This window comes from Podarcis pityusensis (assembly GCF_964106645.2).
Source record: "Podarcis pityusensis genome assembly, chromosome: 8".
Lineage (NCBI taxonomy): Eukaryota > Metazoa > Chordata > Lepidosauria > Squamata > Lacertidae > Podarcis > Podarcis pityusensis.
In genome coordinates this window covers 87322661-87336787 of record NC_138033.1, presented here as the reverse complement: position 1 = coordinate 87336787, position 14127 = coordinate 87322661, and positions in this window count along the sequence as shown.

Genomic DNA, 14127 nt, shown 5'->3' with positions numbered 1-14127 from the left:
CCAAACAACTTGGGAACAATTCCTGCTGGAGGAAAAGGTGGTGCTATGCTTCTGAAATACATGCCCTCCCTTCCCCCCCCCCCAAATTGGGAACTATGTTGGGAAATATGAAGACAATGCTGCTGCTGCGGCTGCGGCTGATACTTTTGTAAGGCCTCCCAACTTGTGAATTATCTGGGAAAAGTTTATAAGAATGCTGATGCCTCCACACTGGGAACCCCCTTCCCCACAAAAGGGGCCGGATTCAGGAAAAAATATCGAGACAATTTAAATTCTGATAATGATTATAATAATGCATCTGCACTGCCCCCAAGAACAATACAGTGGTGCCCCGCAAGACGAAAAACTCGCTAGACGAAAGGGTTTTGCGTTTTTTGAGCTGCTTCGCAAGACGATTTTCCCTATGGGCTTGCTTCGCAAGACGGAAACGTCTTGCAAGTTTGTTTCCTTTTTCTTAACACCGTTAATACAGTTGCGACTTGACTTCGAGGAGCAACTCATAGAACGCAGTGTACATAGTAGCCTTTTTTGAGGTTTTTAAAGACTTTGTGATTTTTGAAGCTTTTCCAAAACTTCTTTTGCAGCCATTTGGTAAGTTAAACTTTAAAACTTTTTGGGGGGGTTTTGGATTTTGGGTTGGGGTGTTTGGAATTCAAGGACTAGGTGTTGGGGAGGGGTTTGCAAGAATCTGGAAGCTTGTGTTTTTTTTTCTGCATTTTTATGATTTTCTGTGACCATTGGGCCACTCTGCTGTTTTTTTAAAAAAATTCTGGATTTGAATTTCTGTGTGGTGGGTGGCTGGGGGAACAGTTGAGGAGGGGGTTCTTCAGCAAGAAGCAAAGAGTGGAAGAGGAACCTTCTTCGAGTTGTCCCCCAGAGTCTTAGAAAATGTACTGTACACTTTGTTGATTTTTAAATGTTTTTCTGTCATGTTTAGAAACTTAATTTCTTGTTCCTTCAATTTTTGAAATGCTCTTTACAGTATGTGTGACTTTAAAGAGCACTTAATAAACTCTTGTTGTACCAAATTTGGCTTTGTTTGGACTTTTTTTTGACCATAGGAACGCATTAATTGAATTTCAATGCATTCCTATGGGATTTCGTGCTTCGCAAGACGAAAAATTCGCTAGACGAAAAAAACTCACGGAACAAATTAATTTCGTCTTGCGAGGCACCACTGTAGCTTGGGAACAATTAGGTAAAAGTAGATCATTGATGGGGCTGATGATGCCTCTGAACTAGGTGGCCTCCTGCAACAGCTTTGCAACAACCTTTGCTGTGCAGCATGCAGCAGAAACAAAAAAGGGCATTGCGTGGACAGGCGGAGTCCCCAGATCCCGAGTGGTCCCCCCCCCCGTCATGTGGAATAACGACTCAAGACAACGTGCTAGGGGATTAAATTGGCCACAATTTTATTAAATTTCAAATGTGGGTAGACCTTGGCTCAGGCATTGGGCGTTCTCCCTCCCCAGTGCCCAGCCGGGGACCTAGGGAGCTTCAGGGTTATCCAGTGTGGGGGGGGGATGGGCCGGCTCTGGAGAACATATGTTCAAGCAGAAATAGCTGCCCCCATTACGCCGCCGCCGCAGGGGAGAGCAATGACGACCTTTCGGCGTACTGTCAAAGCCTCCCTTCAGAAACCCCTTTAACGGGAACCCTGGTATTGCCGCTGCAAAGAGGAAGATGGACAAAAGGATACCACCCAAGGCCTGATACCGCCAAAGTTGTGACGTTTTGCTACGGGAAAGGCGAAACCTGCCAATGCAGGGAAATTCCTTTCCGGCCCTTTGACAGCGACCTTAACGTAGCAGCGCCCACATACCTGTGAAGAAAAGTTCACCTGCAAAACCTGTGAGGAAAAGTTAACCTGCAAAATAAGGCATTAACTGAGGGTGGGTAGGGTGGGAGAAGCTCTGGAGCCAAGTGAGGATTCCCAGGTAAGATCCTCCCTCTATTGTGTGGGCAGGTAATCCCTCCCCTACCTGGCCTGATCTCCTTGGCAACGCTTCCCCCAGGTGGGATTGGACAACTGACTGGGGTAGGCGGAGACCTCCAGGTATCCCAACTGAGGGAAGGCAAAGCCAAGCCTATGCTGATGGAGCCGCTCCAGATCCAGGGGCTGCACGCGTCCACGCAAAGGGCGCCCCCCGTTTTATGCGGGGAGCGGTCATTGCCATCTCCTCCCCTCTCTCTCATATTCCACTGAGGCGCCTCTCAAGTAGCTGCCTGCTTCATATGTCTGCAGGCAAGAAAAGAAACTCGGCAGCCATGGGTTGACCCCCCCTATTTCTTCTTCCAACCCACCCCAGCATTTTCAAAAAGTCCCTCAAGGAGCAACACAAGCAACAAACAATTCCTGCACTGCTCCGCATCCCAACACACACTTTTTAAAGGAAAAAAAAGGAGCTGCCTGCCTGCAGCTCCATGTGGGTGGCAGGCAGCAAAGCAAAACTGGCAAGTGGGTGGATTCTGCCCTTCTTCCTCCAGCACTACATATAAAGCAAAGTCATGGTGTCCCCCAAATCATCTTGAGAAGGATGTGAAGGGTGCTGAGGGGTGCCCTAGTCCCTTCTCCAGACTTGCCTGGGAAGAGGCATTGATTGTTAAACTACTCTGGAAGTGTAGCTCACTGAGAGGAATTGATACTACTTGTAAAAAGGTAAAGCTAAAGGACCCCTGACGATTAAGTCCAGTGGCAAACGACTCTGGCTTTACTGGCCAAGGAAGCTGACGTTTGTCCACAAACAGTTTTTCCGGGTCATGTGGCCAGCATGACAAAGCCACTTCTGGGGAAACCAGAGCAGCGCATGGAAACGCCGTTTACCTTCCCGCTGGAGCGGTACCTATTTATCTACTTGCACATTGACGTACAGCTTCCGGGTCATGTGGCCAGCAGTACATGGTCTTCCCGCTGAAGTGGTACCTATTTATCTACTTGCACTTTGACGTGCTTTCGAACTACTAAGTGGGCAGGAGCAGGGACCAAGCAACGGGAGCTCACCCCGTCGCGGGGATTTGAACCACTGACCTTCCGATCGGAAGGCCCAAGGGTCACTGGTTTACACCACAGCGCTACCCACGTACATCTCCCAAAATATTGCTGAGGAATTCACTTAACTGGGGCTCCAGGGAAGTGGCGTTTTCTGCCTCAGTGCAGCCGTAGTCTGGTCCTGGGGGTCCATGTTTCCCTCCCTGCGTGGCCCTTGGTGCCTCTCCCTTCTTGCTAAAAAGCCCCTGACCGCAAGGTTGCTAAAGATGCCTTATGATTGAAGCATGGCAAAATCTTCTTTTCTTGCTAGAACCCCCTGGCCATAAGGTTGCTAAAGATACCCAATTTCTTCAGAAACATGCAACAACTTGTTTTTCTTACTAAAAAGTCCCTAACCTCACAATTTCTAAAGAAACAACACCCTATAGAATGTTTAGCCACAGCTATTTTGAAATACCAATAGCGACCTATGCCCTAACTGCTTTAGTCCTTTAGCCTTGTGACCTTCATAATTAATTTTAAAAAGCATGTTTTATTTTGCGAAAGCAATCTGAAAAGACAACCTATATAATTTCTCACAGCCAGGGAGGAATTTTTCCTGCAGATAAATGGGCTTTTGTTTGTCTCAGAGCAAATGTCACAACTTTGGCAGATGACTGACTGCAGAGGCAGAACAGTGACTGGTAGTGGATGAAAGCCCTCTCCTAATTTCATGTGCCTGCATCATGTCACCTCTTACTTGCCTTTTCTCTAGGGTAAGAAATCCCAAATGCTGCAATCTTTCCTTGGGCGAGTTGCTCCACCCCCTTGTTCATTTTGCTGGCCATTTTTGACAGTATCCTTCTTGAGGTGAAGCTGTAAAGACAAATATCTAGAGCCATATCTCTTGCAGAACTCAACACTATCCTGGTCTAATAACGTTTAACGTGATTTTCCTGTTCTGGGTTCTGGTTCTGGTCTGAACTTATCAATGAATATCTCCAGAAGACGTAGAACTCTTCTAGCTGTTCTTCTAAACATTTATGTCATCAGAAGCAAATGTTTCCTTCCTGGCAAGCATTTCCTTCCCCCGTTAGGACCTCCATCCCTCTCATTTTGCCCCTCCTCCTTCCCATTTGTATAAAAGGGGGCATGGGATTCTCCACAGACTTACATGAGGGACACCAGAGCTCTTTCCTCCACGCCCCAATAAGAGTTTGCCAGCAACTCATTGACAAACCAAGATGGTAAGTGGAATGCTTTGGAGACAGTTGGCACAAAAGCTTTTCTTTAATCTAGATTATGTTTAAATGATGGAAAGAGAGATTTGTGGTGTGGAAAGGGGATATGCAAAGGAATTCAAAATTATGAGGATTAAGTACCTCACTTGCTGAGGCTTTCTCAGACTCCAGGCCTAGCATACTCAGAGTAGATCCATTGAAATTGATGGACAAGACTAACTTTGGCACATTAATTTCAGTGGCTCTACTCTGAGTAAAATTTAGTCACATAGAATCCATTTTTTAACAGAACGAGAGGTTCTACTTATAAATATATGATAGCATCATGTTGAAAGATTTGTGTATGTGTGTGTCTGTTTTGCAGAAAATTCTCTTGAGCCTGACTGCCTTGTCTTTGACACTTGCCTTGTGTCAGGGATCCTGCATGTTTAGCCAGCACAAAGCAGAGATTAAAGATGGTAAGTAAACAGCAACGTAATGTTAATATGTGACCTATTCATGGCCAAATAATTATTTAATGTTTGAAAAATGTGTTCCTGACTAGAGATGAGGGGGAAATGCACCCCATTCATATTTTAGCATAAACCTACCAAATCTGCTCTTGCAGAACCAGAACACAGACCAAAATGCAGCTACCTTCAAAATCTACACTTCTTTGGATGTTGTGATGCTGCTCAGAGTCTAAAATGACCTGACACTGCTCCCGTCTCATCTTCTCATTGATGAGTCCCTGCTTAAGCTCTTACTTTTATTATGTATTTTGTGTTCTTTATATTGTATTTTTAGGTTGTGAACTGCCCTGAGGATGGTATATAAATAGTAATAATAATAACTGGTAGAAATTGAAACGGACAGATTCCCCATCCACAGGGCACCCCATTCACTCCCACCCTGTTTTAAGCTTGGAACCACCGTCTGCAGATGCAAGCAGGAGACTGCATGGCCGCAGTATAAGCAAGACAGACGTCCAGGAGTTGGACAAGTGGAAAAATTTGCAGTCACTGTGCTTCTCTTGACCAGTCTTTGCATTGTGCTGCGCAGCAACTTCTGATTGCATTGATGTTAAATGTATAGGATTTCTCTCCCTAGGTCAGCCGGTGCTGCCCACTGAGTGTACCGATCTCAATGATGGGAGCAAGCATCCATTCGGCTCTAAGTGGAATACAGCGCAGTGCATGGAATGCACATGTAGTGAAAGTGGAATGCAGTGCTGTTCCAGGTAGGCCAAATAACCAGAATAGCACTGGGTCTATTAACCTCTTTCAAATTATTTTGCTCCGTTCTCTCTGAAAGACCTTCTGCTCAATAAACATTTATGGACGGAATTAGCTGAAGACGGGTGTCCCAATTAATCTTTACATCTGAAGATAGGTTGCATAAAATTGAGCATGTCCAGAGTGCCTTTCCAATCATCCGATGACCAGGCATTCACTGTGTGGAAGCTTGGACTTTGGGATCTCCCTGAGTCCCAGATCCTCTCATCTGGAGACCACCTAGGAGTTGGTGCTGGGGAGAGGGACCCCAATGCGCCCAATGGAACAGGACCCCTCCTCTTTCCTGCACCTTCCTGTCTCCTGCCGTCTCCCTCCTGGCTGGCCTCTTGGTTTCGCACCAACATTTTGCTTCACCCATTTTTGTGCATGGATGCTGCCCTAAACCACCGCAAACATAGTGGGGGGTGGAGGGTCATCGTACAGCAACATGCAATGGCATATTGTGCAAGACATGTCCTTTGTGCATTCAGCTTGGGTTCCCCAGGTGAATTTGGCCTCAGGGGAAATGTTTTCCAAGGGCTTGGTTTTCCCTGGATGGAGCAAACATCTTGCAAAACTGCTTTTCTGCCAGGTAGTTCCAATCATTCTTGGCATGTCCTAAGTGAGCAGGAGAAAGGAGCGCTCCTCTACAAGATCTCCATAAGCTCAGGGAAGCTTTAGTTTACACATTCTTCTTCTTCTTTTTAGGTACGGTGGTATTGTTGATGTTCCGGGATGTAAAGCAGTGGTAAATCCAAACACATGTGAATATGAGTTCTATAAACTGGATGATCCCTCCAAACCCTGTTTCTGAGCTTTACAAATCCCACCCAAATTCCTTCCATGTAAGAGAATCTGAATAAATCAGTCATATATGCATTTTGGTGTGTATCTGTTGTCTTTGCTTGATATCACTACTTGCAGAATTTGGTACATATCATAATGAAAGTGATGGACATGCCTATCTCAGCTATCAGCAGCTTTTTAGAGTCTAATGGATTGTTGTTGTTGTTTAGTCGTTTAGTCATGTCCGTCTCTTCGTGACCCCATTGGACACCAGGCAATGGATTATTAAATATTGCTTAATTTGATATGTTGTTTATTTTAAAGTTATTGTGACTTTTTTGTATTGGATCAGATGGTTATTATTAATGTTTGACATTTTATTCTGTTTTTGTGTGTGTTGGGAGCAGCCCAGAGTAGCTGGGGCAACCCAACCAGATGGGTGGGGAATAATAATAATAATAATAATAATAATAATAATAATAATAATAGGCAAAGTTAATGTAGTGACTAAATGGCCCATCACAAAGCCATCTGTGGCTCCCATCCTCGTTATGTCTACTCAGAAGTAAGTCCCATTGAAGTCAGTTGTACTAACTCCCAGGGAAGTGCAGGTGTGGATTTATAGTTCTTTGAGGCCCTCTTCCTTCACTTAAACAAATATGATTATGTTGACATTGGGGGGGTGAGTCAACAACAATATTTCTGGGTTTGCACTGTGATTCCCCTCCCCAAACAACTTGGGAACAATTCCTGCTGGAGGAAAAGGTGGTGCTATGCTTCTGAAATGCATGCCCTCCCCTCCCCCCCCAAAATTGGGGGGAAATATGGTGACAATGCTGCTGCTAATGATCTTTTTTACTGCCTCCCAAGGCAACTTGTGAATTATCTGGGAAAAGTTTATAACAATTCTGATGCCTCCACACTGGGAACCCCCTTCCCCATACAAGGGGGGGGGGCGACTTGGAAGATTCAGGGAATAGATCAAGATGATTTACAAGCAATTCCTGCACTGCTCCGCATCCCAACACACACTTTTTAAATAAAAGAGTAGCTGCCTGCCTACTGCTCCATGTGGCTGGCAGGCAGCAATGCAAAACTAGCAAGTGGGTGGATTCTGCCTTTCTTCCTCCAGCACTACATAGGGTGAAGCGGAGCAGATTGATGCAGAAATATTCAATATCATATTTTATGTAACAAAAATGAGTCAATTTTTTTTTTTTTGCTTTATGCATGGCATAACTAATCAATATTATAATAGCAATCAAAAGAACCATTATAGTTAGAAGAACGAGAATATAATGACTTTAGTAAAAAAAAATGAGTTTTGTATCATTCTGCTCCACCTACAGGGCACTTTGATACATTGGATGGGGCACTTTGATACAAAGTGTAAATTTTATGGGAATGGTAACTATTTACCAAAAAAAATGAAAAAAACAATTTTTATTGTGAGAGATCATAATTAGCCATACAATTTATTACTTAAAATCTAAATAACATATCGAAACTAACAGTGTTTCACACATATCATAAACTTTACGGCAGGTTTTCTTAACAAAACATCAAAACTTATATTAATCTTTCATCAAACACCTATCCATTAAAAAAAAACTTTGAAAAAACTTTTAAAAGTATAAGAACTCACATTAAATGGTTAAAAAATAGTAATTTAAACAAAATACTTATAAGAAATAAGATAATTACTTAATGTTTAGCTTCTATTGCACATTATATCCACTGAAGTCAATAGAAAAAGTATAAAGAGATGATGTTTGAGATGTGCTCTTTGAGAAATTTGGTTTTGGCAACTGCAAAACAACATCCTTGAAATCAATACTTGCCTTATCTTCTAGAATGGGGAAGACAAACATACAAGATCCTGTTTTTTTCCTGAGATATGGCACTTGAAATTCGGTCATATTATATTATTACATACGATGTAAAACAGCATTGGAACACTTTTACATTTCATGTAATTTTTTAGTTGGCCGCGCTAAAAACACACCTACTCTCATCAAATGATAACAGCTAACTGGTGGGCGGCGCGGTCTCAGCTGTTGTACTCACACATGTATACAAACATTTTAGTGATGTCACGACACGAATAATGTTTCTCAAAATTGAAATATTGTTGGTGTATCAATGTGCCCCTTGCATCAATGTGCCCTGCCTCACCCTATACACACACTTTGAAACAAAAAACAAAAAACACTCCTCTGTGCCCGGAGCAGCTGCCTGGCAAAGCAAGGAGGAGGGAAGCAGACTGCGCCCTCCTTTTTAAAAAGACTCCCCCCCCCCCAGACAAGAAAATGTTTCCCTCCACATTTTCCATAAGCTCTTCCATGGGTGGCAAAGTAAAGGGAAGGCTGGCGGATGTGACACTTTTGAGCCCTCATGCCTTTTCAAAGGCCCTTTCATGGGCAGCCAAAGCAGAGGTGGTGAACAGCACTTCCCGTACCCCTAACAGCACCCCCCAACCCCAAGTCCCTCTCTGGTTTAGTCCCACCACATCTGCCAAGGCAAGGGCTTCCCTCCAGAAAGGAGTGGACGAAGGAACAGCAGAGCCAATTGTAGCTGGAAGTGCAGAACCAGAAGAATCACTAGACTCTCCCCTCTCTCTGCGTTGCGAAGGTCGGCAGTTCGAATCCCCGCAACGGGGTGAGCTCCCATTGCTTGGTCCCTGCTCCTGCCAATCGAAAGCACGTCAAAGTGCAAGTAGATAAATAGGTACCGCTCCGGCGGGAAGGTAAACGGCGCTTCCGTGCGCTGCTCTGGTTCGGCAGAAGCGGCTTAGTCATGCTGACCACATGACCCGGAAGCTGTACGCCGGCTCCCTCGGCCAATAAAGCGAGATGAGCACCGCAACCCCAGAGTTGGTCACGACTGGACCTAATGGTCAGGGGTCCCTTTACCTTTAGGATGTTGGGGGCTCCTATTCCTTGGTGTCCAAACAACTCACCAATCACAATTCTGACTTGGCTGAAACCTCTGACAGACAGGAGTGGCCAGGCTGGCTCATTTAACAGAAGTTGCTTAGAAAATGCACATTGTGCTTCATAACTTTCTTCCTAGAAGGGTTAGAGACTCACCTTTTAACATTTATTTTTATTATATTTGTACTCAGGGCGGTTGACAGCATAAAAACACAAAATAAAAACACAAAATAAGATGATTGTAGGGTCCGGGGAGTGTCAGGCTTTGGGGGGTCAGATCCCTCCCACAGTGGCAGCCAAGAGGCAGAGAAAGGATGAAAGTTCTTACCAAGCAATTTATTCAATAATTCACAAAGCGTGACAAAAGAATGCAGTCTTCCCTAAATAAAGGCATTGCTCCAAGTAAATGGTTTGAGCTTGGCAAAAAGGCCAGCTTCCTAATTTGGTAACAGAATCAAGAGATGGGTGGATTGTTATTTATGGCAAACCACCCAGAAAACTTTAAGTCATGGTGCACCATTCAAAAACGTCATGATTTGCTCTACAGGTCCGCTCCCCTTCCCTGGGGGGGGGGGGGTGATGTTGCACATCTGCAGGGCCGAGTTTGGGGATGCCTGCTCTAGACCAGTGGTTTTCAACCAGTGCGCCATGGTTCCCTGGGGTGCCTTGAATGGTGGTCAGGGGTGCCAGGGCAACACTGGCCTCTGTCCCTCTTTCCTTCCCTCCCTCCTCTGATGCCCTCTCATGTCTCTGCCTCCCAAAGGCTTGCACAGCTGTTTGTTGCAGCAGCCCTGCTGGCTACAAGCTCCCCAGGCGAAAGGTGCAGTGTGAGGAGGCACCTCTCTTTGGGGCAGGGGGGGCAGCTCAGAGACCTGGGGCGGCAGCTGCCCAGAGGACTCCCAAGGAGGGGGGAGAAGAGAGGAGGCTGATGGAACCCTCCACAAGGGAGGGAGAGGGGCTGCCGGCTCTGCAGGAAAGAGGTGACATAACTGGGCTCCTGAGCCCCACAGTAGTCGACAGAAAGAATGTAGTTGGTCAAGGGAGCTGTGGACTCAAAAAGGCTGAAAACCTCTGCTCTAGCCAATGATCCCAAACTTTGACGCTGAAAAAAAGACACAACCACAGTATAGCTCAACTCTTGTTTCTTGGGTAGCTCATTGACAGTGCCAGAATGAGGGTGGTGTAGGCAGTTCCCCCATCCAGGTATTAATAATAAAACCTATACTTCTACGGGTACCTACTCAAAGTTAAACCATGGGTTATTGAGTCACCACAACTATGACATAATGCACTTGAGAGCATGCGCTGAATGGAAGGTGGGAGGAGGAAGGGTGCCAAATGAATCTTTGGGGCGCCAAATTTTGTCCTCACTCAGGGCGCCATATTCCTAAAGTCTGCCCCTGCCATTGAGTGAGATGCCTTTTTGTGCATCTCAGCTGAGCTGAAGTTCCTCCTCCAGATGTCACTGGACTGCAACTCCCATCAGTTTCCCTGATTACAAAAGCAGATAAACAAGCCGGTTTTGTTTCTGACACAGTTCATTAAAATGGCAATCAGCTTAATCTTATGGCTTAATTTAAAAACACAGCTAAATGAGCAAGCAAATGATCTCAAGATCTTGATAGACCCAGAATTGTTGTAGTCATCTGCTGATTTTCCTTCTCTTTTGCCTCTTTCAGAAAGTCATCCTACCACTGATTGTTTTGCCCCATGGGTTTTGCTTCCTTGGCCCCTTCAAAGCAGAGATAAAAAATGGCAACATTGTCAAGCAGCCTATTAATATGAGCAAAGGATGATTTGATGCTTTGAACACACACACACACACACACACACACACACACACACACACACGTAAAGGACCCCTGGACAATTAAGTCCAGTCAAAGGCGACTATCTCACTATATAAATTTGTTTTCCTACATTTTGTTAACAGTTATTTTCCAATTCAACAAAACTAGTGATTCCTGCTCACCCAACATTGATGCTTATTCACCCAATTATCCAATTTCATCCTCTTTAGCATGTTTCTTAATATGTTCTGCTCTTTTCTTACACTTCAACCCCTGCTATGGTCTTCTCGTATGGGAAAGAACCTCTTAAATTGACTACAGACTGAGCTATAAGGCCGTCTTTAGCATAAGCTCCACGGGGGTGCAAAGATCCGCCCAGCGCCCCCAAATTTAGTTTAGCTCCCAAATTAACTTTTATTATGCTTGTGTCACTATTATCATTTGATAAATAGCGCTCACACCTGCGCAGCTCCAAAAGGAGGGCTTTTTTGTGTTTTTTGTTTAAAACCAGCTTTTCTAAAGAAGACAAAGAACACGTGTAAAGTGTAAAGACTCCAGGCATGCGCTTACAGTCGTAGGGAGGTGTCTGGAAGATGAGACGGGCGGGCATTGTGCGCATGCGTGGGAGAGCCGTCTCGGGCAGCCTTTCATTGTGGGAGCAACCTTCTTTCTAGAAGAGCTGGGAGGGCCCTTGTGAGCACACATATACGAGTTCTTCTTGGGAAGGTTCCGGAGCCTGCGCACACTCCCGTCGCTAGATAGGCGCGTTCTCTTTCCTGTCATTTCCCCTCCTCCTGGCTTTGGTGAGCGGCAGGCATGCGGCGCAAGATCAGTCGTGTCGAAGGTGCTGCTGACCCCGCTGCCGCAGTGCAGCTCAATACAATATGCTTAGGTGGCTTCATCGGTGGGCGCCTGGTGCCCCCCAGAATTCGGCACCCGGTGCTCTGCACCCTTGCACCCCCGGGTAAAGACGGCCCTGGGTATGGACATTCCCTTTAAGCCAGGCATGGCCAAACTTGGCCCTCCAGATGTCTTGGGACTACAACGCCCACCATCCTTAGCTAACAGGACCAGTCGTCAGGGATGGTGGGAATTGTAGTCCCAAAACATCTGGAGGGCCAAGTGCTGCCATGCCTGCTTTAAGCAGTCCTCCTTAAAAGATTCTCAATTTGTGTCTCTAATCATTGCCTCGGGTTTGCCCTCTCTGCATATTCCAGGATTTCCACCAGCCATTCTTCCTTTGAGGGTATCCTCTTATCCTTCCATTTCTATACGTAGAGAATCCTTGCCACTGTAGTTACATACATAAATACAGCTGAAGCTTTCTTTGGAATTTTGCTTTCTAACATCCCCAGCAGGAAGAATTCTGGCCTCTTGGGAAAGGTCACTTCATCCCCCCCCCCCCCCCAATTTTGTATCATGTCCCAAAAGGCCTTGGTCTTCCTGCAGATCCACCGCATGTGATAAAATGACCCCTCACAGTTCTTGCATTTGCAACATTTCTTTGATACATTCTTATACATTTGAGCTAGTTCTTTGTAGATAGAAACATCTTAGTTGCTCACTAAGTTTCAAATTTTGTTGAACTTTTTAAGCTTACATGCATTTTCCTGAAAGCTGAATAGATCTCTGTATAGAACCCATTTAGGCTGCATGTTTATTCTTTTCTGCACAGAGGCCTCTTTAACTGTGTGTCTTTGTGTGTGTGTGTGTGTGTGTGTGTGTGTGTGTGTGTGTGTAACTGGTCCTGAAAGCAACTGCCTCTCCCACTCTGGAGGACACAGCTAATGAATACCAGGCCATCTAGTCTCGGTTCTAAAACTTCCAAGGAAGGCCAGTCCCACCTTCCCAGGTAATCTGTTTCTGAAGAAATTTGTCTTTGTTCATGCTTCAGTCATAAGGCATCTTTAGCAACCTTGCTGTCAGGGGCTTCTAGCAAGAAAAGAAGATTTTGCCATGCTTCAATCATAAGGCATCTTTAGCAACCTTATGGTCGGGGGCTTTTTAGCAAGAAGGGAGAGGCACCAAGGGCCACGCAGGGAGGGAAACATGGACCCCCAGGACCAGACTACAGCTGCACTGAGGCAGAAAATGCCACTTCCCTGGAGCCCCAGTTAAGTGAATTCCTCAGCAATATTTTGGGAGATGTACGTGGGTAGCGCTGTGGATTTAAACCAGTGAGCCTTGGGCTTGCTGATCGGAAGGTCAGTGGTTCGAATCCCCGCAACAGAGTGAGCTCCTGTTGCTCGGTCCCAGCTCCTGCCCACCTAGCAGTTCGAAAGCACGTCAATATGCAAGTAGATAAATAGGTATCATTCCAGCGGGATGGTAAACGACGTTTCCATGCGCTGCTCTGGTTTTGCCAGAAGTGGCTTAGTCATGCTGGCCACATGTCCCGGAAAAACTGTTTGTGTACAAACGTCAACTCCCTCGGCCAGTAAAGCCAGAGTCGTTCGCGACTGGACTTAACTGTCAGGGGTCCTTTACCTTTTGACAAGTAGTGTCAATTCCTCTCAGCGAGCTATACTTCCAGAGTAGTTTAACCATCAATCTCCCTTCCCAGGCAAGTCTGGAGAAGGGACTAGGGCACCCCTCAGCACCCTTCACATCCTTCCCAAGATGATTTGGGGGACACCATGACTGTGAAAGGGACCTCTGAGTGCTTTCAATGGATGCCGCTCATGTGGCCTTAATCTCAGCTGACCCAAGTGACTTGTGGGCCTGAGGTGCCTTGCCTGCGTTTTCTTGGGAGAATGGGGGTAGTTGTTTGGTCACAGTGGAATATTCCGTATCTTTCGCTCTATACGACGCAGCAGACCATAAGACGGACCTAGTTTTTGTAGGAGGAAAACAAGAAAAAAAATATTCTGAATTTCTTGGGAGAATGGGGGTAGTTTTTGGGTCACAGTGGAATATACTTGTTTTTATCCACGATAATAAAGGCATCAATAAAAGATAAGAGACACACAAAAATAACTGATTTATTTAGATTGTGTGGACAGGCGGAAACCCCCAATCCTGGGTGACACTTGCGTGGAATAATGACTCAAGACAACGTGTTATGGGATTAAAATTTGGCTACAACTTTATTAAAACTTCAGCTGTAGGGAGACCTTGGCTTAGGAATTGGGCGTTTATCCCTCCTAGACCCCGGCC